Source organism: Pinus tabuliformis, chromosome 3_2 (genome assembly GCF_031772625.1).
Source record: "Pinus tabuliformis cultivar Carrire ecotype Pingquan chromosome 3_2, CPIR1, whole genome shotgun sequence".
Taxonomy (NCBI): domain Eukaryota; kingdom Viridiplantae; phylum Streptophyta; class Pinopsida; order Pinales; family Pinaceae; genus Pinus; species Pinus tabuliformis.
Genome location: NC_142302.1, coordinates 622,120,202 through 622,145,872, shown reverse-complemented (window position 1 = coordinate 622,145,872; position 25,671 = coordinate 622,120,202).

Here is a 25,671-nt window from a genome sequence, read left to right as displayed (position 1 = left end):
CTCTTTAGAATATAACACATAATGATTTCATATGCTAGAATTTACAAAGTAACCCCTAAAATGAAATAGTAAGATAAGCATATTGATTCCTATACTATAAGACCCTAACATAACCAAGTTTGAATGAGTTTTCATCGACTGTTTTGGGTTGAATTTAACCAACATTTGAGGCAAAGTTTGTGGATTGTTGACCAAGCTCTTAGAGGATTGATTTGATCATTTAATTTGAATGATTAGCGCACAATTTGACTTTTGTTGACTTGGACATAAATTCCAAACTTTGAAAGCTGACCAGAGTTGACTTTTGAGACTCATGATTGGTTGGACATTAGTTTGTCTATTTGGATAGTCAAAGGTTGATTTTGACTCATAGTTGAAATTGGATTATTTTGCTCTTCGTTGAACATTTTATAATAATCTAATAAGAAGAAGAATTTGAAAGGGTTTTCCTTCTTGTGGGGTTTTCCCTTGGTCTTTGACCAAATCTTGGTGTCTCTTGTTGTCTCTTATTGCTTTACAATTACTATTGTTTACTAGAATATTAATTTGATTTCTAATTGTAGTCAATAATTGGGCTAAAGTAATTGTAACAACATAGAGCTGTGGAAAATTAACACACATTGGGTAGTCAATTGTTAAAGTATCATTGGCTTGAGGGAGGTGATTAATTGTTGCTATGATGAGATGGAAATGACCTTGGGTTTAGTTGGGAAATGTTAGTTAGGTGTAGATACAATGATACAAACATTTGATGGCCTTACTCAACTATCAAGTTACGGGACACTCAAGCGGAATGAAAAATATAACTCTGTGACAAAAACCCTCTACTAGTACCTATTCATTAGTATGGGAAACTCTCTATTAATATACAACCCAACATAAGTTCCATAACCCACAATTCATTGAACTCTAATCCTATAAGAATTTAGTTTAAATTAGCCATGCAATATATTAGCACAAATATTTAATATTTTTCCCCTATTACATTTTATATCTCTTGGTTAACATTAGCTTAACACATGTGGTATAATCAACATAAGTGTTGATGATGAATTATTAACACGAGATAAATTCAAATGTCTAATAACATAACACTATATCTATCGAGGAAGAGGGAATCCAATTAAAAATAAAAGAAGTAACAAACATGAGGGATTAATTATTGTCGTAAAAAAATTAATATATTGAAATTGATTGTTGTCGTCTATAAAATAAAAATCACGCTGGTCATAAATACAAACCCCAAAAAAAAAAATCTCCATTGCCAATGATCAAACCCGACTCACCCGTAGGAAAATACTGAGAACCATACTACAATGACAAAATTCTCCATAAATATTATTATAACAAATAAATAAAATAAGATGACCTTTATGGATTGAGATTGGTTGTGTTATGTAACCATATCACAAACAATAAGAAAAGATAGATCAACGACTTGAAAATTAGCCTCTTTGAGGGGGAACCTCCTTTACATCACATAAATGAACAATTCTTGGATGATTCAAATGATAAGACCTGCTTGGTATATATAGAAGTCTAAAGGTTCACAATATAATCAAAGCCTTCATAACAATAATAATGTAAAGGCACAACAATAACAATAATGGGCTTCTATGGAGCACAATAATAACAATATTGGGGCTACATGGGCATAAAAATAAGAATAAGGGGGCTACATTAACAACAATAATAAGGGGGCTACATTAACAAAAATAATAAGGGGGTTACACTAGTATTATAGGTACATAACATGCCCCTCTCCTTCCAAAATAGTGTTGTCGTTAATGCTTGAGTAGTTATAGATGCTTCTATATAATATTCTCATCCTCCCATTTGGAATCTTCAATGGGTAAGTTATTCCAGTTAATGAGATATTTTGAAATTGATCAATTCCATAGTTCTTAGGTTCTTGTTTCCGTGATTACTTCAGGATCCAATATGATTTTTTCCTTCCTCGTCAAATTCTGGAAATATTGTTTGAATTGGGAGCTTGTCACTGTTAACCTTCTTTAAGCATGAAACATTAAAAAAATGGGTGTACTCAGGAAGATGTAGGCAACTCCAATTTATATGTCATAGTACAAATCTTTTGAAAAACCTTGTAAGGACTATACTAATTGGGTGATAATTTATTATCCTTCTTAGCTTGCTTGAGGGACATTTGTTTGGATGTTTGTAGCTGTAAAAATACCTAGTCACCAATGTAAAAAATTATTTCACTATGATGTTGATTTGCTTGTTGTTTCATTTGATTCTATGCTAGAGTGAGGTTATCCTTTAAGAGTTGGAGAACTTATTGTTGATGCTCAATGTGATCTTCCATTGCTTGAACCTTAGAATTTTCTCTTAAAGATGATGTGATGGATAGTGGACGATATCCATAAAGTTCCATAAATGGGGTCATTTTTGTTGCAGTATGGAAGGAAGTGTTATACCACCATTCAACCAAAGGTAACCGCTTCACCCATTACGTTTGTTTATCATATACAAAGAAACGAATATATCCTTCCAAACATTTGTTCACTATCTAAATTTTCCATCAGATTATGGATGATAAGATGAACTATGAGCTAATTGAGTACCAAGACAAGAAAATAATTCCGTCTAAAAATTTCCAGTGAACATGGGATCTCTATCACTTACAATAATCTTTGGGTTTCCATGTAGCTTTTGAATTGTTTCCATAAATGTAGTAGTAACTGTATTGACTTTAAAAGGATGAGATAATGCACAAAAGTGTGAATACTTGGTAAGTCTATAAACTACCACTAGGATGACACTGTTTCTTTCAGATTTGGGTAAACCTGTAATAAAATCCATTGAGGCCTATTCCCAACACTGACTTGGAATGACTAAAGGTTGTAATAGACATGGGGTGTTAATTATCTCAACTTTATTTTTTTGGCAAACTAAATATTCCACACAAACTTTTAAATACTAGATTTAAGGCCATCCCAAAAAAATTCCTTCTTGACCTTGTGGTAGTTTTTAAAAAATCCCAAGTTCCCTCCTAAAGGAGAGGTGTGCAATTCTGAAATAATATTTTGTTTGAGTTGGGAATTCTTACATAGATATAAGCAATATTTGTACCATAATGAGTCATTTTTCCAGATAAATGTATCAGATGTATTGGGAGCTTGCTACAACTTTTGAATGAGTGTCCACACCTCTTCGTCATTCTTCCATTCCTCCCCTACTTCAGTTATCCAATTAGGTTGGATAATAGAAATGGCATAGAGAAATGGTTCCACATCCTCATCCCTTCTTGAGAGTGCATTTGCAACAACATTTTTCTTCCCTTTAGATGATTTCAAAGTCATAACCCAACATCTTAGTGACTCATTTTTGTTGCTCTTTTGAAGATAAATATCTTTGTTCCAAAAAGTATTTAAGACTCTCATGATCTATTTTTACCTTGAAGTGTCTTCCCATTAGGTAAGGGCACTATTGATTCAAGGTATGTAGTATTGCCAACATTTCCTTCTCATAAATAGGTTTTTGTAAATACTTTCCCTTGATTGGACGAATTTTAAAAGCAATGGGTTTTCCTTCTTGTATTAAAACAACACCAATTCCATTTCAGGAGGCATCACATTCCACCATAAATGTTTTTGTGATGTTTGGTGTAGCTAAAACTAGAGCTTGGCACATTGCCTCTTTAAGATGTTCAAAGGACTTAGTTGCTTCTGGAGTCCAAAAAAATGCATCTTTCTTCAGTAATGTTGTTTGAGGTGCTACTATTTTTTGATAATTATTAAAAAACTTGTGATAATACCCTATCAACCCGAGAAATCCTCGAAGATGCTTTAGGGTTGTGGGGATTTTTCATTCCTTGATGGCTTTAATTTTGTTATGATCTACCTTAACACCTTCATGAGCTACAATATTACCCAAATATTCCACCTCATGTAACTGTAGGTTTTAACCCTGTACATAAATTACCTGCAAATGAATTCTTAAAATAGAAAAATATATAATGGCGAGAACATACAACAAATATACATAGAGATTTTCCCCTGGATCCCAAAACTGGGACTACCATATTGGTTTTTCATTATGTTCCTTTCAATGTTACAATACATATATATACACGTCGAAGCATTCTTAAACCCCAATCTATTAACCCTAGATTAGAAGATAAGGATATTTTCCGTGACCGGATCTACAAATAACCATGGGTAGAAAACCATCATGCCCAAAATCATGTGAAAAACCCATGCACAAAACCATGGGTAGATCCACCCACCATCTTTGGGTCTGCCCCCCATCCTTGGGGCCACCCAACTATTATTAGGTCTACATAAGAAAAAAAATCCCAGGTCACTACCCCGGACCTCATCTACCCCCTCGCAAACCCGGCGCAACGTACAACGCATGCATATAGTCATGGAAAGAATATAACACACACCCAACAATAACCCAAAGAAAAATTTGGAGGTTTTTGCATACAATTGTTTCTCCTCCAATAGTTTGAGCACCCTATCAACATGTTGAACATGATGCTTCCAAGACTTGTTTTAGATTAGTATATCATCAAAAACTACGAACACAATTTTTCTGAGGAAGTTTTGAAAGTGGAATTCATCAAACCCTTAAATGTGGAAGGTGCATTAGTAATGCCAAAAAGCACGACCGAATGTTCATAATGACCTTCATGAGTTTTTAATGTTGTTTTCAAATGTCTCCAGTGTTCATTCTAATGTGATGATGTCATGAGATAAGATATAGCTTAGTGATGTAAATAGCTCCATGTAATTCATCCAACAATTCATTAATGATAGGAATGAAAAATTTATCTTTAATATTGAGCTTGTTGATATTCCTATAATCCAAACACATACGGCATGATCCATCCTTCTTGTGTACTAATATTGTCATAGCAGAGAAAGAACTTTGGCTAAGTTGAATTATACTCGTCTCCAGCATTTTTGTAACCATACATTCAATTTCAATTTTTTGGGCATAAGGATATCTGTAAGATTTGATGTTTGGAGGAACGCTTCATGGAATCAAGTGAGTAGCATGATCATAATCATGAATAGGTGGGAGGCCTTTGTGAGTCTCAAATACCTTGGAATGATTGTCCATGATTCTTTGAAGATCTAGAGAAATAACTGATTTGAATGTTTGAACATCTAGTGAACATAATTGTGCAACTATGCCTCGTTTTTCTTTCTTCAAAAGTTTTCTCATACCATTAGCCCTGATTATATTCCTCGGTTTCCCTGCGATGCCCCTTAATTCAATTTCCTTTCCTTCCCAGGAAAATTTCAAGAAAAGTTCTTGAAAATTAAAAATTATCGCCCCCAAAGATTGTAACCATTGGACTCCTAATATAACATCAACATCACCCATTAGAATGGAAAGCATTATATATTCATTACATTTCCCCCATGGTTAGATTGATTTTATGGTACTTCCATGAGAAATGTATCATTCCTCCATTTGCAACCATCACTTGACACTATGGTGCTGGATATACAAAGAAATTCAATTCCTTGGCTATCTTAAAATGAATAAAATTATGGGTACTACCAGAATCAATTAGGACTATTACCTTTTTTTCCTTGATTTATCCTTCTATAATAAGAGTTTGAGGAGTCCTAATTCCTTCCAATTCATTACAAGATATGGTTGGATTCATTTCCTCTTACTCTAGGGTTGGTTCCTGGTGTATTTCCTCTTCTTTTGATGTTTATTGTTCATTTTATTCCTCCTCTTCACAATGTATGTAAAATAATTTCTTCTTAGTGCACTTATGACCCTTATTTTATTCTCTATCACAACTGTAACAAATCCATTTTTCTCTTTTGTCCTCCAGTTGTTGTGGTGTTAACCTTGTAGGTTGTGGGAGGCTAGGAGCAGCAACACTTCCAACTTTATAGTTTTGTGTGATAGATTTCCTTATTTCCATAATTTAGCTTTCAACTTTTCTTGCCACCTTGAATGCCTTCTCCAATAAATTAGGTTCCCAAAGGCGAACCTCAAGTTGGATATTATTGTTTAAAGTCCCTATGAAGACATCAATCCTATGCTCATATGGAATATCATTTACCTTGATATTCAATATTTGGAAGTCCTCAATGTGATTTTCCATTGAACCTTGTTGTCTGATATTTATCAATTAGATAAAGAAGGTATTTCTCTTTGTATCCTCATTATGTGTTACCAATTCTTTAGTAAAATTTGTCCAAGTGAAAATTGATTTACGAGAAAAAATCCATCGATACCACAAAAATTATTTTTGTTCCAAATATAAAGATGCAATGCACACATTTTCGTGTGTGTAGCACATAATGTAGAAAAAAAGAAAAAAATAAGATCAGTCTTTCAATATTTTCGCACATCCTGAAGATGAACCATCGTTGCTGGTTTGAAACGTCGATGGAAAAGAATCCTTATGCGATGGATCCGGAAGAGAATATAAACAACGTAGATCAAATAATTGATCCACCTGTAGTGTCCATGTTACCATATCCTTGTGATCCGAATTGGATCCTTAAACTCTCTTAAAGTTACCCGAACTCTGTAAAAACTCATGCCGAAGTTTCAAAGTCTTATGGATGTCGAAATTATTAGAAATAACTTTTAAACAATGGAAATTTGTGGTCAGCACGGAGCAATGAGGACCCTCAGTCAAAGCACATAGACCGTTGGCCCATGGTAACCGCGCGCTGGCACAAATTGATCAATGGGAGGTCAAAACCAGAAACAAAGGTAGTTTCTGATATGCAATTAGTGCTAATCGCGTATCATAGGGATCCCCCTCAGTGAAGGAAAGCCCCCAAGCACTCGGTCATGAGGAAAGCATAAAACCATACGAAAATTTCCTATTCCATCAGAAGGCGGGTCTCGTGCTACAACCGGCAGGATATTGGAAAGGCTTCAAGTGGTAAGCGGGTTCGTCCGAGACCCGCCCGATGCCATACACTGAGTGACACGCGTCCAACGGATGAGAGAGAAAACCGCTCACATCGGACGAGTAAAGGTCATGCTACTTACCCACTCAATATGGACGGAGACCGTAGGATCTGGAGGCTCCAGATTAACGACAGAGAAATGATCCGATGGATGACCGGATTCAACGGGGAAATAGGTTGAGTCATATGAGATTTGAAGTCTGGTATGACCGATGAGTTGGCAGAGGAATCAGTTTTACGGGCAATCTTGGAGCAACGGAAATAACGACCGTTCAAAGAGGACTGACACTCAGTTCTTGAGGACACAGGTGGCCACCTCTCTGTGAAGCGTTACAAAGTGATGATGACGCAGAGAAAGGGAATTCAAGCAGACAGAGGTAGGAGATCCAGAGAGCCAGGAAGCGGAAACAAACAGTCAGGGAGCAGATTGGATTTAAGCCACGAACAGACAGAGAGCAAGGTAGAGGAGGCAGAAAGAGAGAGAAGAAAAATTGTAGAGAACAGAGAAGTCGAGCTAACCTGTAGAGCAAGGGTAGCATCGAGCAGACAGAGACAGAGAGAGTCTGAGAGTCTGTGAACTCCAGATAAGGCTTGAGAGGTTCAAGCAACTCTTCTGTGTATACCTATTAGGTATTGAGTGCCAAATTGGACTCATACCATTGAGACTAGTTGAGGTCAAATTCAATAAGGGGAGTCTATGTACTATAGAGACTTGGGGGATCCAAGTACAATCCTACTGATCATCATCTGTTAAGTGAGACTCTAATTGAGCTTATTATTGTAAAAATCTGCTTTTAAGGCACAATAGAAAGGCCACCACTAAAGGCTGGACCAGGAGATGTAGCTCAGGAGGATTGGGTGAACTCCTTATTAAGCTTGTTGTGTTTTATGTGTTTGCTTACTGTGTTCTCTTACTATTTCAGTGTTTGTGTATTTCACAATCTTATCGATCTGTTGCATAAAATAACATAGGAACACCCCAACACATGAGTCTATAATACCTTCATTAATTCTCTGAGGTCATTTACGGGTGATTTCAGATCAAGTGGTATCAGAGATGTAGGTTGTTAAGGTTAGACAAGCTTGTGCTGGATTTTTTTGTTGAATTCTAACTAGATAAAAGCTTGAATTAGGAGAAGGAGAGTTGGTTGAAACTAACCAGGAAATTGGAAGAGTCTATTTCAAGAAGAAAATTTTAGAAGAAAATCCCTTGGAATCTGATTCCCAATTCATGGATAGTTTTATGACCCTGAAGTCAATGGTGGAGGAAATTTATAGGGACTTTAGGAAACATAAAGATGAAGATTCATCAAGCTCCAAACAAGACAAAGAAGTAGAAGAATCTCTCCTCCATGACACTCTAAAGGCAAAGGGAAATATGAAAAATTCCTCACGCCTCTTAATAGCCCCGAAGGTAAAAAGAAGACATCTTTGATTAAATTAGATGTTAAATTTGATTTACCAATATATGATGGAGAGTTGAATACAAAGAAGCTGGATAATTGGATCAGACAGATTGATGTTTATTGCAGAGTGCAAAGCATTGACTTAGACAAAAGTAAGATTCAGCTGGCCAGCCTATGCCTTGGAGGTTGCCTTGGTATGCTGGGAAGGTTGAACACAAGCTGATATGAAGAAGCATGGTAAGATTCTTTCTATTTGGAGTGAATTTGTTTCTGAAATCAAAAAGCAATTCTATCCACTAGCTTACATACAGCAAGCCATGATGAGCTGGCAAACTCTTTGCCAATGGAAAGGGCAAAGTGTACAAGGTTACACCCAAGAATTTAGGAAAAGAGCTTTTGATTCTAGGAATTTCATTAGACTCACCTGAGACTCTGTTGAAGTACATAGGTGGTCTACATAGCTTAATGAGGCACACCATCCTCATGTTTAACCCCACTAGTATAGATGAGGTATCCGTTCAAGTTACACATCTCGAAGCTAGAGGTAAGAATGGGAACCCAAAAGTTGGGGGATCATCCCAACCCATTGCAAGAAAAAATAAGGAGAAAAGAAAACAGAAATGGAAAGCGAGGAAGACAAACGCTGTACAGAAAAGCAAGTCTTCATGCACTCACTATAAGAAGGATGGGCATGATGATAAGCACTGCTGGATTCTACATCCGGAGCTGAGACCTAAGAAATTTGAGGGCAAGAAGAAGAAGGCCGCTGCAGCTATTCAAAAGGATTTGGGGTCGGACTCAGGAGATGAAACAACAATCGCATCCACAGGTATAAAAGGTAAAAATTCTGAAGCATCTACTAGTAATTCTGCACAATCTACTAATAATGAAGAAAATGAGAGAAAAATACATGAGCTTTTCCATATTTGAGTTATTTCCAAGCATCAAAAGATTGATACTTTGTTTGATAGTGGCTCACAAGTAAATTTAATTTCTTAAGCAATTGTAAAGAAGTTGGGATTATTGACTACACCTCACTAGAAACCATATCCATTAGGTTGGTTATGTGATAACGCACAACTACAAGTGACTAGACAATGTAAACTTAAGTTTTCTTCTGGGTCAGCATTTGTAGATGAGGTTGAGTTAGATATAGTTCCTTTGGATATATGTGGAATTGTTTTAGGAAGTCCCTACTTGTATGATAGAAAAGCTATTTTCTATAGAGTCGAGAACAAGTATCTACTCGTTAAAGATGGAATCGAATATATTGTAAGATCTCATAAGCTCAAGAATAATTATACTATCATAAACTTAGGGCAGATGAAACGAATTGTAAATTCATGCAAACAATTTTTACTTATGGTTGTAAAGGAAAAGAAACCTAATAAAACCAATGTATTTGAGGGCTGTGATGCTAAACAACAAGCTGATTTAGAAAAAGTTGTTTCAGAATATGATATCTTGTTTCAAGAACCTAAAGGTCTGCCACCCAAAAAGGAAATAGTGCATGATATTAATTTGCAACAAGATGCTCCATTGCCTAACATTGGAATGTACAGGTTGTCCGCTTTAGAGAATGTAGAAATCAAGAAGCAAGTGCAGGAGTTGCTTGATAAGGGGTTCATCAGACCTAGCACATCACCAAGTGGGTCTCCAATTGTCTCGGTGAGAAAGAAAGATGGCTCGTGGAGAATGTCCATTGATTACCGAGCACTGAATAAGATAACGATCAAAAATCATTATCCCCTTCCTCGCATAGATGATCTATTAGATCAGTTGAAAGAAGCTATTTATTTTTCCAAGTTAGACTTGCATAGTGGATATCATCAGGTCAGAGTTGCAGAGCAAGATGCATGGAAGACTGCTTTCAAAACAAAGCAGGGATTGTATGAGTGGTTGGTTATGCCTTTTGGCTTAACTAATGCTCCTGCTACTTTCATGAGAGTAATGAATGATGTACTCATACCTTTTCTTGATGATTTTGTTATTGTATATCTGGATGACATTCTTATATTTAGCAAAACATGGGAAGAACATTTAAAGCATGTTAAGCATACCCTAGATGTTTTGAAAAGAGAAAATCTTTATGTTAAACTCTCAAAATGTGAATTTGGCAAAACATCTTTGAATTATTTGGGACATATAGTAGGGGGTGGTGAATTGAAGATAGATCCCTCTAAGGTTGCAGTCATTGTAAACTGGCCTAAACCAAAATCTGCTACAGAAGTTAGAAGCTTCTTAGGAGCAGCACAATATTGGAGAAAGTTCATTTCTAACTTTTTCTTAATTGTAGCTCCCTTACATGCTTTAACAAGATTGAACAAGGTGTTTCAGTGGGGAGGCAAACAACAGAAAGCCTTCGACACCTTGAAAGAAAAGATTAGTACATCACCAGTACTAGCACTGCCTGATCTTCAAAGACCATTTGAGATCCAAACGGAAGCCAGTGACTATGCCATGGGAGTAGTGTTGATACAGCATGGTAAACCCATATGTTATCATTCTGAGACATTTAATTCTACAGTAGTTAACTATCGCACATATGATAAAGAATTGTATGCATTAGTACAGAGTGTGAAAAAGTGGAAACATTACCTAATGGGCAAATAGACAATTATACATACTGATAATCAACCACTTCAATATCTACACTCCCAAACTAAGTTGCAGCAATCAAGACACTATAGATGGATGGGTTTTCTACAACAGTTTCATTTAGTCATCAGATATAAAAAAGGCATACACAATAAAGTTCCAGATATGTTATCTAGACCAATTATAACTTCATCTACTATACTTAAGCATAATTCAGTATTGCATGAGAGCTACATTGAACAATATGCTCAAGATATAGATTTAAAGATGTATATGCAAATTTAAGTCAAGGAAAATGAGTAGAAGAATTGGATTATCATATTAAGGACCAACTATTGTATCATTGTGGGAAGCTATGCATTCCACAAACTGAAAGAGTAAAGATAATTCGAGAAGCACACACTTCTCTAATATCAGGTCACTTTGGTGTAAGTAATACGGTTGCATAGCTGCAAAGATTTTTTTATTGGCCAAAAATGAATGAGACAGTTTCTAGATATGTAAGTGGGTGTACCATGTGTGCTAAAAGCAAGCCCAGCAATAGGAAACTAGGCTTGTACACTCCACTACTAGTTCCTTCTCTTCCTTGGGAAAGTGTTTCCATGGACTTTGTTGGAGGAATGCCTAAGTCTAGATAAGGTCATGACTATTTATATGTTATTGTGGATAGGTTTAGCAAAATGTGTATTTTGATGCCTTGTAATAAGCAGATTACAGCTGAACAAACTGCAAAGTTGTTCTTTCAGCATGTATGGGTTCATTTTGGATTACCCACTTCTACTGTATCTGATCGAGATTCCCGATTTGTTGGGAAGTTTTGGTCGAGTATGTGGGAACTAATGGACGCCAAATTGAAGAAAAGCACAACCTTTCATCCATAGACAGATGGTCAGACAGAAGTGGTCAACAGGACAATGATCTAGTTGCTCATAGGCTATTGCAGCAAGCATCCCAAACTTTAGGATGAACATTTGTGCTATGTACGACATGCTTACAACCGAGCAAAACATTCTTCTACATAGAGATCTCCTTTTAAGACCTGTTTTGGTTTCACACCAAGGTCACCCTTGGATTTTGTTTTTGGTAAAGACATAGTAGTTGATGGACATAGTGATGTGGACAAGGCAACCAAGTTCATTGAACAAATCCAAGAGATTCACCAGGCAGTACAGGAATAGCTAGAAAAGAGCCAAGCCAAATACAAGGCAAGGCATGACAAGCATTGGATGGATCATAGTTTCCAAGTTGGTGATCAAGTCTGGCTGTATATCAGCAAAGATAGAATGCAAGGTGAAGGTAAAAATTTAAAGCCAATAAGGTATGGACCTTTCAAGATACTTGAGAAAATTAGTGAGAATGTTTTTCGCCTTGATTTACTAGCTTACATGCATATCTACTCAGTCGTTAATGCAGATAGCTTGAGACTATTTGAACCTTCATTAATTGAAGATCCCAAAGAGTAGAGTCAATTGCCTTGTATTGATGATCTGATACCTGAATATCTCAATGAATTGCAGGAAGACACAGTTCTGGATAGGAAAGTGAGGACGACACGCAAGGGAGATGTTGAGTACCTCAGGATTGGACTCAAGGGTTCAAAGCCAAACAGTGCAAAGTGGATAGAGATTGGACAAGTGAGACAGCTATACCCTCACTTAGTCGATGCTTGAAAACCAACTTTTGGTGGTCCAAAAGCTTTTTCAGTGGGAAGGCTGTGATCCGAATTGGATCCTTAAACTCTCTTAAAGTTACCCGAACTCTATAAAAACTCATGCCGAAGTTTCAAAGTCTTATGGATGTCGAACTTATCAGAAATAACTTCTAAACAATGGAAATTTATGGTCAACACAGAGCAACGAGGACCCTCAGTCAAATCACGTAGACCGTTGGCCCATGGTAACCGTGTGCTGGCACAAGTTGACAAACAGGAGGTCAAAACCAGAAACAGAGGTAGTTTCTGATACGCGATTAGCGCTAAAAACGTTAATCGCGCATCGCAGAGTGTCCCCCTCAGTGAAGGAAAGCCCCCAAGCACTCAGTCACGAGGAAAGCATAAAACCATACGAAAATCACCGATTCCGTCAGAAGGCGGGTCCCGTGCTAAAACCGGCAGGATATCGGAAGGGATTCAAGCAGTAAGTGGGTTCGACCGAGTCCTGCCCGATGCCATACACTGGGTGACACACGTCCGTGGATGAGAGAGAAAACCACTCACATTGGACAGGTAAAGGTCATGCTACTTACCTGTCTGATATGGACAGAGACCGTAGGATCTGGAGGCTCCAGATCAACGACAGAGAAATGATTCGTTGGATGACCGGATTCAACGGGGAAATACCCTGAGTCATATGAGATTTGAGATCTGGTATGACCGATGAGTTGGCAGAGGAATTAGTTTCGCGGGCAATCTTGGAGCAACGGAAATAATGACCGTTCAAAGAGGACTGACACTCAGTTCATGAGGAAACATGTGGCCACCTCTCTGTGAAGCGTCACACAGTGATGATGACGCAGAGCAGGGGAATTCAAGCAGACAGAGGCAGGAGATCCAGAGACCCGGGAAGCGGAAACGAATAGTCAGGGAGTGGATTGGTTTTAAGCCACGAACAGACAGAGAGTAAGGCGAAGGAGGCAGAAAGAGAGAGAAGCAAAATTACAGAGAACAGAGAAGCGAGATGACCTGCAGAGCAAAGGCAACATCGAGCAGATAGAGACAGAGAGAGTCCGAGAGTCTGTGAACTCTAAAGAATGCTTGAGAGGTTCAAGCAACTCTTCTGTGTATACCTATTAGGTATTGAGTGCCAAATTGGACTCATACCACTGAGACCAGTTGAGGTCGAGATTCAGTAAGGGGAGTCTGTGTACTCTAGAGACTTGGGGGATCCAAGTACAATCCTACTGATCATCATCTGTTAAGTGAGACTCTAATTGAGCTCATTATTGTAAAAACTATGCTTTTAAGGCACAATAGAAAGGCCACCACTGAAGGCTAGACCAGGAGACGTAGCTCAGGAGGATTGGGTGAACTCCTTATTAAGCTTGTTGTGTTTTATGTGTTTGCTTATTGTGTTCTCTTATTGTTTTAGTGCCTATGTATTTCACAATCTTATCAATCCGTTGCATAAAATAACATAGGCACACCCCAGCACATGAGTCTGTAATACCTTCATTAATTCTTTGAGGTCATTTACGGGTGATTTCAGATCACATTGCCATCAAACTTCCACATATCGATTTTTGGAATATGGTTGGTCCTCATCCCAAAATTGGAGTCTCTAAAATGATGATTCACATTTTGTTTGTCCTCTTCATGTGTTTCAGTAAATATCTTATCCCCACTAGGAAACCTTTCTTCTAACAACTTTTCCAAACCTTCCTTCAAACCTTCCATGTCTTCTTTTAAACCATCCAATTCCCCTTTTAGTTCATCTTTGGTTTCTCTTTGTGAGAGAGAAATTTGTTGCACTTGGTCCCGTAATTTTGACTATCATGTTGCAATTATTCCTTTCATGCGTCATAGTAGATCTTTTTGAGGGCTTAATGGGTGTAGATTTTTTTTGTTTGGGAGGAATTTTAAAACCAAATACTGATATCTATGCTTCAATATTCCCTTTAAATCACTTCAAACTGATTTTTCAAATAAAAATGATGCAATTTTAAAAACAATACACACTTTTTTCTTGCTTTTAGGAGCTCAATATTGAAACTGTTGCATCTTTATAATTTTGTCTTTCAAGCTTTGAAATTTTTTCCTGTGGTAGCCCCTTGAGTCTTCTTTATAACACCGTAAGTCATACCAAGATTGGATTATTCAACATAATGTTATGCCCAATCTCCCATGATGGCTTGATTATCGATTGGTTCAATATAATTTCTTTTATGGAATTCCACGTGTCACTGTTTCAACTTTCAGCCCTAAAAATGAAACAAGATAAATTAAATTTTGTGCACTTTAAATCAATTTTTACGAAATTCAAATCCGATGCTCATAAAAAAAATTATGATGATTTTCCCTAGGTCACTTATTTGAGATTGAATTCTGGAGCATGCAAAAACCTAACTTCTTTGGACCATATCTCATAAAATATATAAAACCAATATTTGAAATGTTTTCATGAAATTCACCAAGATTTCGGCTCGACGTGGTTGAAATTTCAACTTATGAAGCCTCGTAGAAAAAAAGTTATAGTGAAAATTTCAAGATAATTTGTTTGAAGCAATGAAACCTAGAATCCAAAACTCTGATACCAAATGTTATGTAACCAGGTCACAAAAGAAAAGAAAAGATATATCAACAACTTCAAAATTAGCCTCTTCGAGGGGGAAACCCCCTTTACATCACATAAATGCACACTTATTAGATGATTCAAATGAAAAGACCTCTGTGATATATATAGGAGTCTAAAGGGTCACAATATAATTAGAGCCTACATAACAATAATAAGGTAAGGGAACAACAATAACAACATTGGGCTTCTATGGGGCACAACAATAACAAACAACGTAAACTTTGGAATGGGAAATATAAACTCAAAATGAGAACTCTAGCTAAAAAATCCCCAAAAAACATGAAAAACAGCCTAAAAACGAAAAATGTTGATGCTGGAATACTGGAATGTCAGAAAATTTTAAAATTTTGACAAATTTTCAACCATGACATTATGGAAAATTTTTATGACTAAAAACCATTTAAAAATGAATACCTGAATGAAAGAGTCATTATACAAGGAGTAATTTCTTTTTTAAATGTTAAAAATATGACGACTTTAAAATCTTAGCCTAAGACAACTTGACACATTGCAACAAAAATTTAGAAGTCAACCATCAAATTTACACACAATGTAAGCAAACTCGACCCATTGTAATGAAAACTTAAATACCAACCATGAAATTGACACATTGTGAGGGCGAACTCGATCTTTTATAACAAAAACTTTAAAATCAACAATCAAATTAAGACATAATGGGATTGGGTTACTAGTTGTGAATTGACATAAACCTTGTAGGAAAAAATAAAATAATAAAAATGAAAAATATAAAAGAACACACAAATTAAAACATTGAAAAAAAACACACACAAAAAAGTTTAAAAAATAATAATTAGTAAATAAAAATATACATTAAAACATAAAAAATAAAAAAACATTGAAAAAAGTAAAAACAAAAAGAAAAACACAAAATTTTTTAAAACATAATAACAAGCAAATAGATATATATATTAAAACATATAAAATTTAAAAAACATAGCAAAAATAAATAAATAAATAAATAAATAAACAAACAAATAAACATGACAAAAAAAACACAAATATAAAAATATACATAAAAGACCAAAAAATAAAATAAAAAATCAAACATAAAAAAAAAAAAAACAAAAACACAAAAAACAAAAACAAAATTAACTTAAAATATAAAACATTAAAGAAGTAACAAAAAATGTAAAAAAATATAGAAAAATAAACAAATATAACCCCAAAGAAAAGGAAGCAAAACAGAAAACCAAAATTAAAAAATAATAATTAGAAAGTTAAGCCAAAAATTAATAATTTTAAATAATTAAAAAAAAAAAACTAAAATACATTCCAATTAAATAAAAAAAATAAAAAACATTAAATAAAAACATAAAACTTAAATTAAAAAAACATTTAAAAAAAAACGCAAAAAAACATAATTAAAAACATTAAAAAAAACATAATTTAAAAAAAGTATTAACATCATAATAATAAAAAAAAAATTCAAAATTTAATCTATGGGTGTGGCAGGTTGATTCTGAGAATCGGCCTGGCCCAACGCCGATTCCTGGAATCGACTGACCATCCCAATGTTGCTCGGTCATTTGGATAGGCACCCTTGGCAGTTGTGTGCTGCCAAGGGCACTCATCCCAGTGGCCGAGCAACTCTGGGTTGACTGGCTGATTCCGGGAAATTGGCCGGCCAGCCCAGGGCTGCTCGGTCGCTGGGTTGGGCGGCCATGGTTGCTCTGCACCAGCTACCAAGACTGCCCAGCCTAGAGGCCCTGGGCTGGTCAACAGAGAACTGACTGGTCAGCCCAGAGTCGCTCGGTCGTTGGGCTGGTTGACCTTGGCAGCTGTGCGTAGCGGCCCAACCCAACGATTGAGCGACTCTGGGCTGGCCAGTCGAGAACCAGCCGACCAGCCTAGGGTCACTCGGCTGCTGGGTTGGGCGGCGTTGCCAACTATGCGCAGAGTTTCCAAGGTCGCTCAACTCAGGGCCGCCTGCGCACAACTACTAAGGCCACCCAATACATTGGCCGATTTCTTTTTATGTTTTTTATTTAATTTGAATGTTTTTTTAAGGTTTTTTTTTTTTAATTATTTAAAATTATTTTACTTTTATGTGAATTTTTTAAATTTATTTTAATTTATGTGTGTTTTGAAATATTTGTTTATTTTTTTTTATTATATATTTTTAATTTTTTTTTTTTTCTTTTTGTTTATTTATTTTCTTTTAAATATTTTTTACATGTTAATTTTGTTAACTTTTTTTTTTTTATTATATATATATATATATATATATATATATATATATATTTTGCAACAAAAATTTTAAATTCATTATAAAAAAACATTTCAAAGAAAAGCAAAAAAAAATACTTGTTTGGAAAACCCTTTAAAAACTAACATCTTAGGACAAAAAACACAAAGAGAAATAAGACAACTTTAAAAATTGTTAAATAATCAACATTTAAAAAAAAAGTGCATGCTAAGGACATAAGAAAATTAAAAGTGTTCAAAATGTCTTAAAAAAATGTTGGATGCTTTTCAAAATTCTCATGAAAATCATTTTAAAAAAAATGTTCATATTTGATACGTAAAAAAATTTTAAGTGTAAAAAATATGCTAAAAAAGGATGTATTCTGAATTAGCACTTTTCAAAATCGATTGATTTTTTGGCTACATCAAAAAAATGAGTAATCGTATCAGTTCTCATTTCAAAGTTTACGTTAACATATGGGGATTACATGGGCACAAAAATAAAAATAAAGGGACTACACTAACAATAACAATAAGGGGGTTGCACTAGTATTATAGGGACCTAAGAGGTTGTTCAATCGCAGTTTGTCTTGTTTCTGAAAAATTTTACCCTCTTCCGATTTAGAGTTGGCAACTAAAACAGAGTGAATGTGCTTGGGATTTTTTGAAAAGCAATAAGGCTTACACTTCAAGCAAAGATGAAAACCTAAATACAAAAGATTGTGGCATTGTTAAGATTTCAACCCAAATTAACATTGTGATCGACACTTTCCAGTTCAATATGGTAGAGATGTTTTAAGTAATGTAAACATTTTAAGTTGGTCAAATAAAAATAAAAATAAAAATAACCCTCTAAAAATAAAATAATAATACAAACATAAATGTCACATTGTATTGAGAACCCATGATATTCATATGGAATATAGTCTGTTTAAAGAGGGGATTTAAACCAGCCTAGATCCATCTTAACTCCAGATATACCAAGTGTCGAGAGGGATCAATTCTCTTGACAAATAAACTTATTTTAGAGTGAAACGAGATTTAAACCTTCTCGATGCATGGTAGATCGAAAGTTAAGATGAATTTTTGGTAGGGTAGTAATGTAACACTACGAGGCCAAAGGTGAAAAGAAATCAAAGTATATTTTTGAAATTTTTGAACATTTTATTATTATTATTATTTATCATGGTGAATTTGTAATTTGTTCAAGTAATTTGGGTGAGGTCTAAGATAAAACCTAGTGGCTACCACTATAACACCAAGAGTATATCCAAAAGTCCATAAACCAAATATACCTAGACTTTATGACTTAGCAAACTTAGTAAGAGCCGAGGGTGGGGGAGCCTACTCCTACACCTTGAGCCTTATGACTTATCAGAATTAGCAAGCATTGATGGTGGGGGAGCCTACTCCTTGAACCTTATCATAAGGGGTCAAAGACGCCCCCTATGAGATTTGAAATTGGGTGGAGGGGATAACATCCCATTTTGACAACCATTCAGTGGTCCTACTAAGAGACTTAATCGTTTATTATTATAATAATAGTAATAATCTATTTTTAAGTTCATAAATAAGTCAAATATCAAATTGGTATATTGAATCTTCTTATTCGTAGGATTAAAGACTTCTATTTCTTTTCCCACAGTAACAATCCTAGGTGAGCCCACCCAAAGGGGCCTCACACCTAGTCGACTCTACCAACAGATTTTGCCCCAATGGACCCAAGGAGGATTGAACTCGTGTCTTGTGACAGAGGGCTAACAACTTGGCATGAGGGGCTTTGACCAACCACACTACCTATCAAAGCTAGTATTAAGGACTTGTTATAAAAACATTTTTGTTTGCTACATAAAAGACCTACCACAACAATCTGACTAATTTATAAATATGTATATACTCTACCTGCAATTTTTTAAGAGAAAAATATATTCTTAACCATTAAATTTATTCAAATAAGTAAAAATATTATATTATATAATGCTTATAAACTTTATAATCCTTAAAAATCCTCAATTTATGGGAAAAATATAATAAAATAAAATCATTCATGGGGAAAAGAACCCATTTCCTTTGAATTCCGATACATGTTCAGTCATCCCTTTGGACCTATATATTGAAAAAGCCATGAATGTTTTCCATTACACTATTCAAGATTCATGAATTTTGGATATTTTCATGGACCAAATTAAAATGTCGATGCATGCATCATCATAAGGTCAGAAGAAAGATGGTGATGGATGCATCATCATAACGTTTGGACATGAATTTTTAAAAGTTTTCATGTAAAATTAAACAGATGAACATTGACTTGGTGGTGGCATTTCCATTTTATTTTTACAGTGCATCAATTGGATTGTTGCATGTTTCATATGTTTGCAGTAGTGCTCTAGGGTAACATATAAATCCATTATCATTGATGATTGATGCAACTTGCTGCAGAAATTAAGAAATAGTGAATTGCAAGACGGCTAAAAGATGGTGAGCAAGGATTGTTAGTTATAGAATTTGAAATATGATTCCATGAATGTTGTTTACATTTGTATCTTGGTTAATATTGGAATAAAATTTATAATATTCATCATTAAATATTGACTAGATCAACGTAATTCCATGTGATTGGAAAAATTTTCATAATTTTTTTTAAGAACATTTATTAGCGAAATCCATTTTCTTTTCTTAATCTACTTCGCTCATAATAATTATGGAAAGCCATATTTAGAACATTTGAAAGCCATATTTAGAACATTGTTTTCCTGGAGACAATTATGGAGCATGATCCTTTTGAGTCAAATGAAGGAATTACCCACAAAATCGTAAAGACAATCCATCTTAAAAAGAGTTAGTTATTTGAATATGAGTTATTTGAAAACGCTAAATGACCGAATGATTTATAACGAAAAGTTTTGAACTTTTTGTATTGTATTTTTGTGTTGAAAGATATTTCAAAATTTAGTATGGAAGAGATGTTGCAATAACATGTTATATGAAGTGTTAGATAAAAAAAAATAACAAAACATAATTTCAACTCAATTAAAAAAATAATAGAAAATAATAACAATAATAAGTTGATTTAATTTGTGTTGTTTATGTATTTGGTGTATGTGATTTTCTTATTCTGCAGGCTTGGGTTATCTCAAATCCTTTGTTAGGATTGTCTTTTGTTTAAGTTTGTTTGAATTTCATCTACTTAGTCTAAGTCTTGTGTGGGTCAATTGTCTTGCTTGGTTCCTTTTCTATTGAGGAAAAATACCGCAAGAATGCATGCATCATTGCAAGGATGCTAGGGGTACAAGCCAACAAGGTGGGTTGCATGCCCATGGCCAGGCTCAAGTAGTCGCAACCATCTTCCACTCTACTACTCCTTTGATTATTCATGGAGAAATTCACCAGCTCGAAACCCTCACCACTAATGACCGTTAGGCATACTCTGACTCCAAGATCATGGACGAAGTAGCTAATTGGGTTCCTGACCCTAGTCATGTTAGGCGAAGACATAATTAGCGACTGAATTCTATCACCCTCCATTGGCAACTGAAAACTCTTTCGGGCGAAACACGAAGATCGTAATGATATCATTTCTTCTATGAATGAGGTGAAGAAATTGCAACATCATCAACGCTCATGTTTAGATAGCTTGGATGCTTGCATGGCTGATGTGGAAAGCTATCTTCAATGTAAACTCAAGCGTTCTACTCTTATTGGGACCAGTGCACAAGATCTTGCTCCAATGACCTCATCAAATTCTTGATCACTTGTCATGACTTACTTTATTTTTTTCCTTCTTAATGTTACTCAATCTCTGATAGCTCTAGTTGTTTATTGCAGTAGACACTATATCTTTACTCATGTTATTACATTATCTGTCAACAGATCTAGTTTCCCTAGTGGTAGATTGAGACTGATAATAGTATGAATTGTGTTGAACTGAAATGTTTGGAATGATGTAATGTGAAATTTTGAGGTAATGAAAAACTAACTTCCAAAAAAAAATCGATTCAATTCAATTTGTTTTATTGTAAAAAAATTTATTAGTAAAATTACTATTTTTTTAAAAAGAACTCATAATATGCATATCGAATTAGAATAAATTTAAATAATAATGATACATGTTCATAACCATGATATTTCAAAACATATAAGTGATAACTCTCTCTCTCTCTCTCTCTCTCTCTCTCTCTCTCTATATATATATATATATATATATATATATAAACTTGGCATTTTTCTTTGACATGTTTTAATATTTTTCTAATAATAATTTTTAATGTGATATATTAGAAAAATATTAAAACATGTCAAAGAAAAATGTCAAGTTTATATATATATCTTCAAGGTTTTAATAAAATTAAATATAAGAATATTTGTCTGTATAGTGATTTGAAATTTATATAAATATAAATAGTATTATTAAGAAGCAATATAGATCTATCTTAAATTTGGATCTACCAAGCATTGAAAGTGATAAATCTCTCGAGGTGAAAACATTTTCTCAAGATTTGAACTCAAAAGAAGTTTGCACATTGGGAGAATTGATCTCTCTCCACCCTTGGTAGATTTGGATTTAATATGGATCTATGATGGTAGATATAGTTTTGCAATGGATGTGTAGTTCTGTAATAGCAAATCAACAATCATGAACAAATTTTTTTTACTAAACAAATTGAATGTTATTTCCTTACATGTCATATATAATACATTTTGTTGACATTACAATCAATTGGAAATTAACTTTAAAGGAAATGAGTCTCTGAAAGACAAAATATCTAATAGCTTAAAACATATAGGTGTCCTTCATAAGTAAGACATGTTTATTGAAAACACTTTGTATCACAAACCCATAGGTTCCTTAAAGTTTTGAGAAGGCTTTCATTAGTGTGGCCTTGGTTAAGGATGAACACATCGAGAAGGGTTGTATCCAAGAAATTAATAGAAGTGCAAATCTTTTGAGTTTAATATTTTGTTCTCCCTATGAGGATATAGTATACTTATGAAGTTGTGTACTAAAGGTGACAATGGCATTGTCATCTCATATGAGGGCATCTTAGATGTTTCTAAGTTATTCATTACATTTGGATAGAGATTGGTAGCGCTACACATAATTAAGACCATCAAAAGGGAGGGATGGTGTTATGAAACCAGCTCACAAAAAGATATAAAAGATAGTTGAACGCCTTTAGAATTTAGCCTCTTCGAGGGGGCAACCTCCTTTACATTACAACAATGAACAATTCTTGGATCATTCAAATGACAAAACCTCCTTTCTATATATAGGAGTCTAAGGAGTCACAATATAACCCAGCCGACCTAACAATAATAATATAAAGCCACAAAAATAACAATAGAGGGATTCTATGGGGCACAGTAATAACAATATGGGGACAATAGGGGCACAACAATATTAATAAGGGATACAAATACAATAGTAATGGGGTAATCACTAGTATTATAGGGACCTAACATGCCCCTCTCCTTCAAAAAAGTGTTGTCCTCGCTTGAGTAGTTCTGGATGCTTATGTATAAAATTCTCATCCTCCCATGTGGAATCTTCAGCGGATAAGTTCTTCCAATTCATGAGATACTCCGAAATTGATCGATTTCGTAGCTGTTGAGTTCTTGTTTCTGTGACTGTTTCCGATTCCAATATAAATTTTCCTTCCTCATCAAGTTATGGCAATATTGTTTGAACTGGGAGCTTGTCACCTATAACCTTCTTTAAACATGAAACATGGAAAACTGGGTGCACTCGAGAAGTTGCAGGAAGCTCCAATTTGTATGCCATCGTACCAATCTTTTGAAACACCTTTTACGGACCATAATAATTTGGTGATAATTTACTATCCTTCTTAGCTTGCTTGAGGGGCATTTGTTTATATGGTTGTAACCGTAGGAATACCCAATCACCTACATCAAAAATTCTTTCGCTGCGATGTTGATCTGCCTGTTGTTTCATTCTATTCTGTGCCAACACGAGGTTATCCTTTAAGAGTTGGAGGACTCATTGTTGATGTTCGATGTGATGTTCCACTGCTTGAACCTTAGAATTTTCTCTTAAATATGATGTGATGGATGGTGGCTGATATCCATAAAGTGCCATAAATGGGGTCATTTTTGTTGTTGTATGGAAGGAAGTGTTATACCACCATTCATCCAGAGGCAACCATTTGACCCATGGTGTTTGTTTATCAAATACAAAGCAACAAAGATATCCTTCCAAACATTTGTTTACTATCTTAGTTTGCCCATCAGATTGAGGATGATAAGATGAGCCATGAGCTAACTAAGTACCAAGACAAGAAAATAATTCTGTCCAAAAATTTCCAGTGAAAATGGGATCTCTGTCACTTACAATAATCTTTGGATTTCCATGTAGCTTTTGAATTGTTTCCATAAATGCAATAGAAACTGTACTAGCTTTAAATGGATGTGATAATGCACAAAAGTGTGCATACTTGGTAAGTCTGTCAACTACCACCATGATGACACTCTTTCCCTCAGACTTGGGTAAACCTGTGATAAAATCCATTGAAACCTCCTCCCAACATTGGCTTGGAATGGATAAAGGTTGTAATAGACTCGGGTCTTAATTGTTTCCACTTTATTTTGTTGGCAAACCAAACATTCCTCCACAAACTTTTGAATATCCAATTTAAGGCCATCCCAAAAAAATTCCTTCTTAACCCTGTGGCAAGTTTTTAAAAATCCCGAGTGCCATCCTAAGGGAGAAGTATGCAATTCCATAAGAATCTTTTGTTTGAGTTGGGAATTCTTACAGAGGTATAAGCGATCTTTGTACCATAACGAATCATTTTTCTAGCTAAATGTATCAGATGTATTGGAATCTTGTTGTAACTTTCGAATAAGTGCCCACACTTCTTCATCATTCTTCCATTCCTCCCTTGCTTTATTTATCCAATCTGGTTGTATAATAGAAATGGCGCACAACAATGCTTCCACATCCTCATCCTTTCTAGAGAGTGCATCTGCCACCACATTTTGCTTCCCTTTTTTGTAGATGATTTCAAAGTCATAACCCAACATCTTTGTGACCCACTTTTGTTGCTCTTCAGAGGATAATATTTGTTCTAAAATGTATTTAAGGCTATCATGATCCGTTTTTACCTTGAAGTGTCTTCCCATTAGGTAGGGTCGCCATTTCTTAAGTGCATGTAGTATTGCCAACATTTCCTTCTCATAAATAGCTTTGTGTAAAAACTTTCCCTTGATTGTCCAATGACTTTCAAAAGTAATGGGTCTTTCATATTGCATTAAAACAACACCAATTCCATTTCCTGAAGCATCACATTCCACAACAAAGGTTTTTGTGAAGTTTGGTGTAGCTAAGATCAGTGCTTGGCACATTGCCTTTTTAAGATGTTCGAAGGTCTTTGTTGCTTCTGGAGTCCATGAAAATGCATATTTCTTCAATAATGTTGTTAGAGGTGCTGCTATTCTCCCATAATTCTTAACCAACTTGCGATAATACCCTGTCAACCCGATAAATCCTCGTAGATACTTTATGGATGTGGGGATTTTCCATTCCTTAATGGCTTTAATTTTGCTAGGGTCTACCTTAACTCCTTCATGAGATACAATATGACCCAGACATTCCACCTCTTGTACTCCAAAGAAACATTTCGATCTTTTTGCATATAATTGTTTCTCCTCCAATAGTTGTAGCACCCTGTCAGTGTGTTCAACATGATCCTTCCAAGACTTGATGTAGATTAGTATATCATCAAAAAATACTAACACAAATTTTCTAAGGAAGGGTTTGAAAATGGAACTCATCAAACATTGAAATGTAGAAGGTGCATTGGTAAGGCCAAAAGGTATGACCAAAAATTCATAATGACCCTCATGAGTTCTAAATGCTGTTTTTGGAATGTCTTCAGTCTTCATTCTGATTTGATGATGTCCTGAATGAAGATCCAACTTGGTGAAGTAAATTGATCCATGCAATTCATCCAGTAATTCATCAATGGCAGGAATGCGAAAATTATCTTTAATAGTGAACTTTTTGAGCTCCCTATAATTCAGACACATGCGCCATGATCCATCCTTCTTGTGCACCAATATTAATGGAGCAGAGAAAGAACTTTGACTAGGTTGAATTATACCAGCCTCTAGCATTTCTGCAACCATACGTTCAATTTCACTCTTTTGGGCATAGGGATATCTATACGGCCTGATGTTTGGAGGAACACTTCCTAGAATTAGATGAATAGCATGATCATGGTCACGAATAGGTGG